A 12,561-nucleotide genomic window follows, 5' to 3' on the forward strand; every position below is an offset into this window, starting at 1 on the left:
TCATCAATTTGAAACAATGACCCAGATTCATAGAATTTACAGTGCAGAAGGAGGTCATTCGGCTCATCGAGTCTGCACCTTGGAAAGAGCACAGCTCCATCCTATCCCCGTAATCCCACCAAACCTTTTTTAGACACTAAGGGAAATTTAGCATGGGCAATCCACCCAACCTGCACATCTTTGACAGTGGGAGGTGTAATGATATGTATCGTACAAGCATAGGAAAGGGTTAACGAGAGACTACATGCATATCAGCACTTGATGGCGTCGCTGAGTGGTCATATAAAAGGCTGCGTATCTAGGATTGCTGGGGAAAGCTGATGGAGATTTCAATGTAGAAGGATAATGTGAGGTTGAGTTAGAGTTTAGTTTATAAATTAGAGAGATCATTAATTACTGTATCACAGATTCAGTACTATTATTTTGTTATCTGTTACTCAGTAACGTGTACGAACCTAATTAAGTTAAGTAGTGTAAAATAAATTTGTTTTGATTAAACTTCTTAGTTTTATATTCGTTGTCAACACTACATATCTGGCTATCTTGGAGAACAAGACAAGGAATATAACATGCTACCAGTAGTGGAAATATAACAGGAGAAAATCGGAGCACCTGGAAAAAACCCACACAGACAGGGGGAGAATGTGCAGACTCCGCACAGTCAGTGACCCAAGCCGAGAATCGAACCTGGGACCCTGGCACTGTGAAGCAACCATGCTAACCACTGTGCCACCTTGCCGCCCTGTGTCCGACAATGATCATACAGAAAATTGCCATAAATGAGAAGGCTAGAATGCAAAGAACTCCCTCGGTGCAGGAAACAATGGAGAGAGCAGCAAAGAGAATTTGAGCGGAGGCCACACTTGCTTTGGACAATACCAGCTGCCATATTCTGGTAAGTGGTTAATGGTTCCCGCTTCCCAGTGTATACATAGAAAATAGAAGCAGGAAGAGACCTTTCGACTCTTTGAGTCTGCTCTGCCATTCATTATGATTATAAGAACATAAGAACTAGGAGCAGGAGTAGGCCATCTGGCCCCTCGAGCCTGCTCCGCCATTCAATTAGATTATAGCTGATCATTGAGTTCAATACCCTGATCCCGCCTCCGCCCTAATTCCTTGATCCTTTTAACCCCAAGGGCTAGATCTAATGCCATCTTAAAATTACACTGTTTTCACCTCAACTATGTTTTTTGGTAGTGAATTCTAAAGATTCACCACTCTGGGTAAAGATATTTCTCCTCATCTCAATCCTAAAAAGGTTTTTATCCTTATCCTCAAAATATGACCATAGTTCTGGACTCCCCTGCCATCAGGAACATTATTTCTGAATCTACCGTCTCTAATCTTGTTAGAATTTGATAATATGACATCCACCCCCCTCACGTTTCTAAACTCTGTGAATATAATCCTAATCCATTTAGTCTCTCCTCATATGACAATCCTGCTATCCCAAGAATCAGCCAGGTATACCTTCGCTGCACTCCCTCCTTAGCAAGAACATCATTCCTCAGATAACAACACCAAAACTACACACAATCTCCAGGTGTGGCCTCACCAATTCCTTATACAATTGTAGTAAAACATCCTTATTCCTGTACTCAAATCCTCTCACTATGAAGGCCAACATACCATTGGCCTTCATTATCGCCTGCTGTACCTGAGCGCTTACTTTCAGCGACTGATGCATGAGGACACAAGGTCTTATTGAGTATCCATCTCTCAATTTACACCCATTGAAAAATGGGAAGGCACATTATTATTTGCTACCAAAGAGGATAACGTCACATTTATCCACATTATACTGCATCTGCCATGCATTTGCCCACTCAGTCTGTCCAAATCCAGCTGAAGCATCTCTGCATCCTCCTCACAGTTCACTCTCCCACCCAACTTTATATCATCTGCAAATTTGCAGATATTACATTTAGTTCCCTCGTCCAAATCATTAATATAATAATGTGAACAGTTGGGGTCTTAGCAGACATCCCTGCAGTACCCCAGTAGTTACTGCCTGCCAATCAGAAAAATACCCACATATTCCAACTTTTTGCTTCCCGTTTGCTAACCAACTTTCTATTCCTCTCGAGACACTATCGGCAATCCATTGCGCTTTATCTTTACATAGTAAACTGCTATGTGAAACCGTGCCGCAAGCCTTCTGAAACTCAAAATAAACCACGTTCACCGGGTCTCCCTGGTCAACTGGAAGATAGTTATATCTTCAGAGAATTCTAGTAGGTTTGTCTAGCATGATTTCCATTTCATAAATCTATGTTGACTTTGTCTGATTATACCATTGCTTTCAAACGTCGGACATGTGGGAGTCTTTCAAGTGACAGTTATAGGATTCAGGAAAGTCAAATTCCTGAGAGAACAAAGGATAAGTATGGGAATTTTAGGGAGCCTTGGATAACGAGGGATGTTGTGAACCCCGTTTAAAATAAAATGGAGACTTTTGAATGGTCTAGAAGGGACAGTCAAAACCCTTCAGGAGTATAAAGAAAGTAGGAAGGTACTGAAGCAGGAAATAAGGAGTGGTCATGAAAAGTCCATGGCAAGTAGAATTAAGGTGAATCCCAAAGCTTTTTATTCGTATGTAAAAAGCAAGAGAGTGGCCAGGGAAAGGATTGGGCTACTCTTAAGACAATGGGGGGAATCCAGTGTTGAGCCAGAGGAAATGGGCGAGGTAATAAATGAGTACTTTGCATCAGTGTTCACCAAAGAAAGGGACTTTGTGGAAGATGATACTTCGGTAGGGTATGTGGACAGTCTGGATCATGAGAGCCAGGGTAGGGTGTGTGGACAGTCTGGATCATGAGAGCCAGGACAAACCATGTTGTCATCTCTGGTTTGTTGTGGTGCCACGTGCGAGTGAGGTGAGGAACAGGGAGAGAGTGCAGATAAACACGTGGCTGCAACGATGGTGTAGGAGGTAGGGTTTCAGGTACGTGGATAATTGGAGCACATTCTGGGGAAGATGGGACCTGTACAGACAGGACGGTTTGCACCTGAACCAGAGGGGCACCAATATCCTGGGAGGGAAATTTGCTACGGCTCTTCGGGGGGGTTTAAACTAATTTGTCAGGGGGCTGGAAAAACGAGCTGTAGCCCAGAAGCCAGTGTTGAGAGTAGTGAGGTACTGAGTAGGGTATCAAGGTCACAGGAGTGTACCGGCAGACAGAAAGGTGGGTTGAAGTGTGTCTACTTCAATGCAAGGAGCATCCAGAATAAGGTAGGTGAACTTGGAGCGTGGATTGGTACTTGGGACTACGATGCTGTGGCCATTATGGAGACATGGTTAGAACAGGGACAGGAATGGTTGTTGGAAGTTCCGGGGTATAGATGTTTCAGTAAGAGTAGGGAAGGTGGTAAAAGAGATGGAGGAGTAGCATTGATAATCAAGGATAGTTTAACGGCTGCAGACAGGCAGTTCGAAGGGGATCTGCCTACTGAGGTAATATGGGCCAAAGTTAGAAATAGAAAAGGAGCGGTCACATTATTAGGAGTTTTCTATAGGCCCCCAAATAGTAATAGAGATGTGGAGGAAGAAATTGCAAAACAGATTATGGATAGGTGTGGAGGTTTCAGGGTGGTTGTCATGGGGTGACTTTAACTTTACAAATATTGATTGGAACCTCTATAGGTCGAACAGTTTGGATACGGCAGTTTTTGTACAGTGTGTGCAGGAGGGTTTCCTGACACAATATGTAGATAGGCCAACAAGAGGGGAGTGGCCACATTGGATTTGGTACTGGGTAATGAACTGAGGAAGGATGTATTAGCAATTTTGAAAAACCTGAGGGTCGACAAGTCCCCTGGGCCAGATGGGATATATCCAAGGATTCTTTGGGAGGCAAGGGATGAGATTGCAGAGCCTTTGGCTTTGATCTTTGGATCCTCACTGTCTACGGGGATCGTGCCAGAGGACTGGAGAGTGGCGAATGTTATTCCTCTGTTTAAGAAAGGGAATAGGAATAACCCTGGTAATTATAGGCCAGTTAGTCTTACTTCGGTGGTCGGTAAGTTAATGGAAAAGGTCCTGAAGGATAGGATTTATGACCATTTGGAAAGATGCAGCTTAATCCGGGATAGTCAACACGGATTCGGGAAGGGTAAGTCTTGCCTCACAAATTTGATTGAATTCTTTGAGGAGGTAACTAAGTGTGTCGATGAAGGTAGAGCAGTTGATGTCGCATACATGGATTTTAGTAAGGCATTTGATAAGGTTCCCCGTGATCGGCTCATGAAGAAAATAAGGGGGTGTGGGATAGAGTGAAATTTGGCCAATTGGATAAGTAACTGGCTATCACATAGAAGACAGAGGGTGGTGGTGGATGGAAAATTTTCAGACTGGAGACGAGTTACCAGTGGTGTACCACAGGGATCAGTGCTGGGTCCTCTGCCATTTTTGATTTTTATCAATGACTTGGAGGAGGGGGCTGAAGGGTGGGTCAGTAAATTTGCTGATGACACCAAGGTTGGTGGAGTCGTGGATGAGGTGAAGGGCTGTTGTAGGCTACAAAGAGACATTGAAAGGATGCAGAGCTGGGCCGAAAAATGGCAGATGGAGTTTAACTCTGATAAGTGCGAGGTGATTCATTTTGGTAGAAAAAATATGAATGCGAATGACAGGGTCAACGGCAGGGTTCTGAGGAAAGTTGGGGAACAGAGAGATCTTGGGGTTCATATCCACAGATCTCTGAAGGTTGCAAATCAAGTGGATAGAGCCGTGAAGAAAGCTTATAGTGTGTAAGCGTTTATTAACAGGGGGCTTGAGTTTTAAGAGCCGCGGGGTTATGCTGCAACTATACATGGCCCTGGTGAGACCACATTTGGAGTGTGCAGTTCTGGTCACCTCATCATAGGAAGGATGTGAAAGCATTGGAAAGGGTGCAAAGCAGATTTACCAGGATGCTGCCTGGTTTGCAGGATAGGTCTTATGAGGAAAGGTTGAGGGAGCGAGGGCTTTTCTCTTTGGAGCGGAGGAGGATGAGAGGCGACTTAATAGGGGTTTATAAGATGATGAGGGGGTTAGATAGAGTGGATGTTCAGAGACTATTTCCTCGGGTGGATGTAGCTGTTACAAGGGGGCACGACTAAAAGATTCAGGGTGGGAGATATAGGAGGGATGTCCGAGGCAGGTTCTTTACTCAGAGAGTGGTTACGGTGTGGAATGGACTGCCTGCTGTGATAGTGGAGTCGGACACTTTAGGAACTTTCAAGCGGTTATTGGGTAGGCACATGGAGCACTCCAGAATGACAGGGAGTGGGATAGCTTGATCTTGGTTTCAGACATCGAGGGCCGAAGGGCCTGTTCTGTGCTGTACTGTTCTATGTCTATGTCTATGTCAACATCGAAAAGGAGGAGGTATTTGGTCTTTTAAAAGATATTAAATCGCCTGGGCTGGATGGGATTTACCCCAGAATACTGATGGAAGCAAGGAAGGAAATTGCTGGGGCCTTGACTGACATCTTTGTATCCTCATTGGCTACAGGTGAGATCCCAGAGGACTGGAGAACCGCTGTTTAAGAAAGGTAGCAGCGATAATCCTGGATACTATAGGCCTGTGATCATCACGTCGATAGTAGGTAAATTATTGGAGGGAATTCTCAGCGACAGGATTTATACCCATTTGGAAATGAGTGGACTGATTAGCGATAGACAGAATGGTTTTGTGAAGGGGAAGTTGTGCCTCACTACCTTGATCTGGTTTTTTGAGTATGTGGCAAAGATGATTGATGAGGTGAGGGCAGTGGATGTTGTTTTCATGGACTTCAGTAAAGCCTTTGACAAGGTGCCTCATGGCAGACTGGTAAAAAAGGTGAAGTCACACGGGATCAGAGCTGAGATGGTAAGATGGATACAGAACTGGCTTGGTCACAAAAGGCAAAGGGAAGCAGTAGAAGGGTTTATTTCTGAATGGAAAGTTGTGACTAGTGGTGTTCCACAGGGATCTGTGCTGGGACCTCTGTTGTTTGTAGTGTACATAAACAATTTACAGGAAAATGTAGCTGGTCTGATTAGTAAGTTTGTGGATGACACCAAGGTTGTTGGAGTGGCAGATAATGTTAAAGATTGTCAGAAGAGACAGCGGAACATAGATTGGAGACTTGGGCAAAGAAATGGCAAATGGAGTTTAATCCGGACAAATGTGAGGTAATGCATTTTGGTAGGTCCAACATAGAGGGGAAATATACCGTAAATGATAAAACTCTTCGGAATATAGAAAGTTGGAGAGATCTGGGCGTGCATGTCCACAGACCTTTGAAGGTGGCAACACAATTGGACAAGGTAGTCAAGAAAGCATATGGAATGCTTTCCTTCATTGGATGGGGCATCGGTTATAAAAACTGGCAAGTCATGCTACTGTTGTATAGAACCTTGGTAGGGCCGCACTTGGAATATTGTACACAATTCTAGTCATCACGCTACCAGAAGGATGTGGAGGATTTGGAGAGGGTGCAGAGGAGGTTTACAAGGGTGTTACCTGGTCTGGAGGATGTTAGCTATGTGGAGAGGCTGAATAGACCCAGACTGTTTTCTTAGAAAGACGGAGGTTGAGTGGTGACCTGATAGAGGTCTGCAAGATTATGAGGGGCATGGATAGAGTGGATGGGCAGGCACTCTTTCCCAGGGTGGTGGGTTCATTCACCAGGGGGCATAGGTATAAGGTCCATGGGGCTAAGTTTAGATGAGATATGCGAGGCAGGTTTTTAATGCAGAGCGTAGTGAGTGTCTGTAACGCGTTGCCAAGTGAGGTTGTGGCAGCAGATACATTTACAGCGATCAATAGGAATTTGGCAAATACATGGATAGGATGGGTATAGAGGGATACGGCACAAGGAAGTGCTGAGGGCTTTGGCAAAGGTTGGTATCACGACCGGTATAGGCTTGGAGGGCCGGTTCCTGTACCGTTCTTTGTTCCAACAATGCTGCTGAATGACCACGCCAATGCTGTGAGGCGAAGCATGCCCACAAGAAGGACCACATGAAGTACCTGTGTCTGACCAGTGCTGCTAAATGCCTCCCCAGTCACAAACAGGGACACCGTGCAGACAATTAGTGAGCTATCCACAAAGTCAAGGCCACCGACTCAGAAAACGCAGTTTCCTTCTTCCTGGATGACATCAGATGATGCGGCTCCTTCTGTCATCTTAGTAAACAGCCATTTAAACGATTTTATGTTAGATTCTGCCGCCTGAGTGACTGTCTTATTAGATGAAGAAACATGAGTCCCAAGGCATTGTGTCTGAACCACGGACACCTGCTCTATGAACAGGGGGAGTCCATCTGTGTCATTGGAATGATTGAAGAACCATTAAAGTAGGGTGACAACAGATCGCAGATGTTATATAGTGCAAAATCAGCCCATTATATTCCTCAGTAGAAACACTTGTATGACTATCAACCTCCTACAACAGGCAGAAGGTATGAAGACAACCACAGAGCCAGAAACCCATCCTCCTGAAAGCCCAACTACACGCTGGCAACCCAATGTTGACTTTGTTCACATCCTCTCTTCCCTGTCCGTGGAGCAAGTCTGTTCTCTTTCTCAGGTCCACCGACCGAACTAAGGGCCAGATCAACCCACATCGGCCCTATTACAGGTGACTCCAGAGCCATAGTGACTGCCAGAAGAGCCTCTGCCTCCACAAGAGATCATGGTGCAGTTAGTTAAGATGATGACCTATACGCTGCTCCAGCAACAACCAGCCAGTCCGATAAAACCAAGGAGTCCACTGGAACCAGCTATCAGCACAATGCAAATACTACTCAACAACTGTGCACCATCTGTACACCCTTCTTCCACTCACAGGGTGGTTCCCTTCAATCACAAAAGGCTCCAGAAGCTGGAAAAGGCAAAAGAAGGGAAGCAACTGACAACTTTATGTTGATGGCCTCTAGTTATGCTCTTCCCAACAAAACAAATTGTTCTTTTTGTATACTCACTATCAAAATTTTTTAGAATTTTAAATATCTATTAAATCACCCCTCAGCCTTTTGCATTTCCTCTTACTATTTTTCGTAACAAAATGAATCATTTCACATTTCTCCGTATTAAATTTCTTCTGCCATGTGTGTGCCTATTTCCCAATCTATGGGCAAAATTCTCCGGCGTCGGAGGCCGCTCCTCGCCCCCTATCCCACTCCCCACCCCCCGGGGGGCTAGGAGCGGCGTTGCGGGAAACTCGGCCGCCGGGCCTTGACGCTTGCGTCAAAGCGGCGCGCCGAGAATGACGCGGCCAACGGCGCCTAAGTGCGTCAGCCGCGCATGCGCAGGTTGGCCGGCTCCAACCCGCGCATGCGCGGTTGCTGTCTTCCCCTCCGCTGACCCGCAAGACGTGGTGGCTTGATCTTGCGGGGCGGCGGAGGGGAAAGAGTCTCTTAGGTGGGCACCGATCGCGGGCCAGTCCCCTCCCGAGCACGCCCGTGGTGCTCGATCCCCACTCCGCCCCCCCACAGGCCCCATACTTACCTTCGCGGATTGTTCACGCTGGCAGCGACCAGGTGTGGTTGCCGCCGGCGTGAACCCATCGGGGTCGTCAGGCCGCTCGGTCCATCCGGGCCAGAGAATCACAGGTCGCCGGGAAAAACAGCAAGCGCCGATTCTCCGAGTTTTGCGACACTCCATTTTGAGGGGGGGTGGGAGAATCACGGGGGGGGGGAGGGGTGCCAGAGCGGCCCTCCCGCGAGTCTCCCACCCGGCCTGGGGAGCGGAGAATCGCGCCCTATGTCTTTATGTCTGTAAATATCATCTTCACTATATTTTTCAAACTTTGTGTCTTTGAAGTTATGCCCCTGCACCCAAATTGATATATATATATATATATATATATCAAGGAGTGCAGTGGTCCTCATGCTGATCTCTGGGGGCCATGATGTGGAGATGCCGGCGTTGGACTGGGGTGAGCACAGTAAGAAGTCTTACAACACCAGGTTAAAGTCCAACAGGTTTGTTTCAAACACGAGCTTTCGGAGCACGGCTCCTTCTTCAGGTGAATCACCTGAAGAAGGAGCCGTGCTCCGAAAGCTCGTGTTTGAAACAAACCTGTTGGACTTTAACCTGGTGTTGTAAGACTTCTTACTGATCTCTGGGGGCACCACTTTACACCCTCTGCCAGCCTGTAAATAGCTGTTCAATACTACACTTTCCTGGATTTGAACCTGAGCTAATTTCATAACCACCCTTTATCAATGACTATGACTTTCCTAATTAGTCGATAATGTGATATTTTAACTCCTTTCCAAAGTAACTGTGCACAATATCCACCATACTACGCTCAACAAATCTCTATTATTTCATCTAGGAACTTGACAAATCCATGATGGTTTTCAATTATTACCCATGTTCTTCCAAATGACAGTGAAATGTTTTCCTGGATTATTGTCTCATTCGGCTGAAATGAAGTTTCCAGGTTTAATCGTCTTCCCTTTTATAAACAGTAGTGAAACATTTGTAACCTTGCCAGTCCCATATCCAAGGAAAATTTTAAACTTCTAATTTGCAATTCCTCTTCTTGCTTCCCTCAGCAGCTTGAGATACATCCAATCTAGACTGCGTGATTTTCTACTTTGAACACTGTCAACAGTTTAAGTACCTCCTCTTTATCTATTTTAAACCCATGTAATTTTTATACCTCCTTATTTACTGTGACATTGGCACCATTCTCTTTAGTAATGACAGACTTATTTAATACCTCAACCACACCCTCTTCCTCTGCAAGAAGTTCTCATTTTAGGTCCCTAATTGACGCCTCTGGTCTCATTGACTATATCTTTACTATTTTTATGTTTATAAAAGACTTTAGTGTTCCATTTTATTTTACCTACTCATTTTTTATTATGCTTTCTCTTTGCCCCTTTGTTTCCTTTTCTTGCCTGCAACTCTAAGATCCTTGACGATATTAACCTCACATTTACCACAATCCTTTTTCTGTTCCATTTCAATCTCAATTTCTTTTCTCGTCCAGGGATATCTTACTTTGGTTGCCCTTCCTTTCTCCGTCATTAGAAACATTTCTGACTCCCTCTGCATTGGAAATGGCAACACAAGTGATTCATTGATGTAGGCTGAAGAAATAATCTCTCCGGCCCACATCCCCTGCAAAGCTAAATCACCTCAACATGGAATGAAATACAATCCTCTTAATTGTTTGCATTTTAATATTTGTCAAGCTATTAATATTTGTCAAGTCTAAATAGATCCATCACCAGTGATAATTTTGGTAGCACTCGAGAACTAGAGAGAGGTTACAACATAGAACATTGAACAGAATAGCACAGTACAGGCTCTTCGGCCCACGATGTTGTGCCAACTATTTATCCTAATTTAAGATCACGGGCCTCACGGTAGCATGGTGGTTAGCATCAATGCTTCACAGCTCCAGGGTCCCAGGTTCGATTCCCGGCTGGGTCACTGTCTGTGTGGAGTCTGCACGTCCTCCCCGTGTGTGCGTGGGTTTCCTCCGGGTGCTCCGGTTTCCTCCCACAGTCCAAAGATGTGTGGGTTAGGTGGATTGGCCATGCTAAATTGCCCGTAGTGTAAGGTTAATGGGGGGATTGTTGGGTTACGGGTATACGGGTTACGTGGGTTTAAGTAGGGTGATCATTGCTCGGCACAACATCGAGGGCCGAAGGGCCTGTTCTGTGCTGTACTGTTCTATGTCTAAGATCAATCTCACCTACACCCCTTCAATTTACTGCGGTCCATGTGCTTGTCCCAAGAGTCGTTTAAATGTCCCTAATGACTGACTGCACCACCTCCACTGCCAGTGCATTCCACTCACCCACCACTCAATGTAAAGAACCGACCTCTGATATCTCCTTCCTCCAATCACCTTAAAATTATGTTCCCTCGTGACAGCCATTTCAACCCTGGGGAAAAGTCTCTGGCTATCCACTCTATCCATGCCTCATCACCTTGCACACCTCTATCAAGTCACCTACCTTTGTTCGAGTGAGGAAAGCCCTAGCTCCTTCAACCTTTCTTCGTAAGACATGCCCTTCCTACAATGAGGCGACCAGAACTGGACACAATATTCCAAGTGTGGTCTAACCGGGGTTTTATAAAGTTGCAGCAAAGCCTTGCGGCTCTGAAACTCAATTCCCCTGTTAATGAAAGCTAACACACCATATGCCTTCTTAACAACCCTATCAACTTGGGTGGCAACTTTGAGGGACCTATGTATGTAGAACATAGAACAGTACAGCACAGAACAGGCCCTTCGGCCCTCAATGTTGTGCCGAGCCATGATCACCCCACTCAAACCCACGTATCCACCCTATACCCGTTCCCCAACAACCCCCCCCCCAACCTTACTTTTTTTTTAGGACACTACGGGCAATTTAGCATGGCCAATCCACCTAACCCGCACATCTTTGGACTGTGGGAGGAAACCGGAGCACCCGGAGAAAACCCACGCACACACGGGGAGGACGTGCAGACTCCACACAGACAGTGACCCAGCCGGGAATCGAACCTGGGACCCTGGAGCTGTGAAGCATTTATGCTAACCACCATGCTACCGTGCTGCCCCAAGATCCCTCTGTTCCTCCACACTTCCAAGAATCCTGCCTTTAACCCTGTATTCAGCATTCAAATTCGACCTTCCAAAATTAATCACTTCACATTTATGTAGGTTGAACTCCATCTGCCACTTCTCAGCCCAGCTCTGCCTCCTGTCAATGTCCTGTTGTAACCTGCAACAGCCGGCAACACTGTCTACAACTCCACCAACCTTTGTGTCATCAGCAAACTTACTAACCCACCCTTCCACTTCCTCATCCAAGTCATTTATAAAAAACACAAAGAGCAGAGGTCCCAGAACAGATCCCTGCAGGACACCACTGGTCACCGACCTCCAGGCGGAATACTTTCCAACGGCTACCACTCACTGTCTTCTTTCGGCCAGCCAATTCTGTATTCAGACAGCCATATTTCCCTGTATCCCATGCTTCTGACTCTCTGAATGAGCCCACAATGGGGAACCTTATCAAATGCCTTACTGAAATTCATGTACACCACATCCACTGGCCAACCTTCATTCATGTGTCTCGTCACATCCTCAAACAATTCAATTGTTAGGCATGACCTGCCCCTCACAAAACCATGCTGACTCTCTTTAATCAAACTATGTTTTTCCAAATAATCAAAAATCCTATCTCTCGGAATCCTTTCCAGTATTTTGCTCACCACCGACGTAAGACTGACTGCACTCTCTAATTAACAGTGCCACTCCCTCTCCTCTTTTACCTCCCTCCCTATTATTCTTAAAACCTCTAAACCCCGGAACATCTAACAACCATTCCTGCCCCTGTGATATCCATGTCTCCGTAATGGGCACAACATTGTAGTTCCAAGTACCGATCCATGCTCTTAAGTTCATCTTCCTTATTCCTGACACTCCTTGTACTGAAACAGACACACTTTAACCCATCCCACTGAGTGCAACTGTCTATTCTTCCTCACAGACCCGCTGCATACTATTTCTGCCCGTTCAACAGCTACCCTATCCTCTGATCCGTAGCTCTGGTTCCCACCCCCTTGCCAAACTAGT

General features: G+C 45.8%; 1 protein-coding gene across 1 annotated transcript in view; it reads right to left on the bottom strand.

The window, feature by feature from the left end:
- panx3 (pannexin 3) overlaps window positions 1–12,561 on the bottom strand; it is a 62,326-nt gene that overhangs the window by 3,947 nt on the left and 45,818 nt on the right. The window lies entirely within an intron of this gene.

Source organism: Scyliorhinus canicula, chromosome 19 (genome assembly GCF_902713615.1).
Source record: "Scyliorhinus canicula chromosome 19, sScyCan1.1, whole genome shotgun sequence".
In the NCBI taxonomy this organism is placed as follows: domain Eukaryota; kingdom Metazoa; phylum Chordata; class Chondrichthyes; order Carcharhiniformes; family Scyliorhinidae; genus Scyliorhinus; species Scyliorhinus canicula.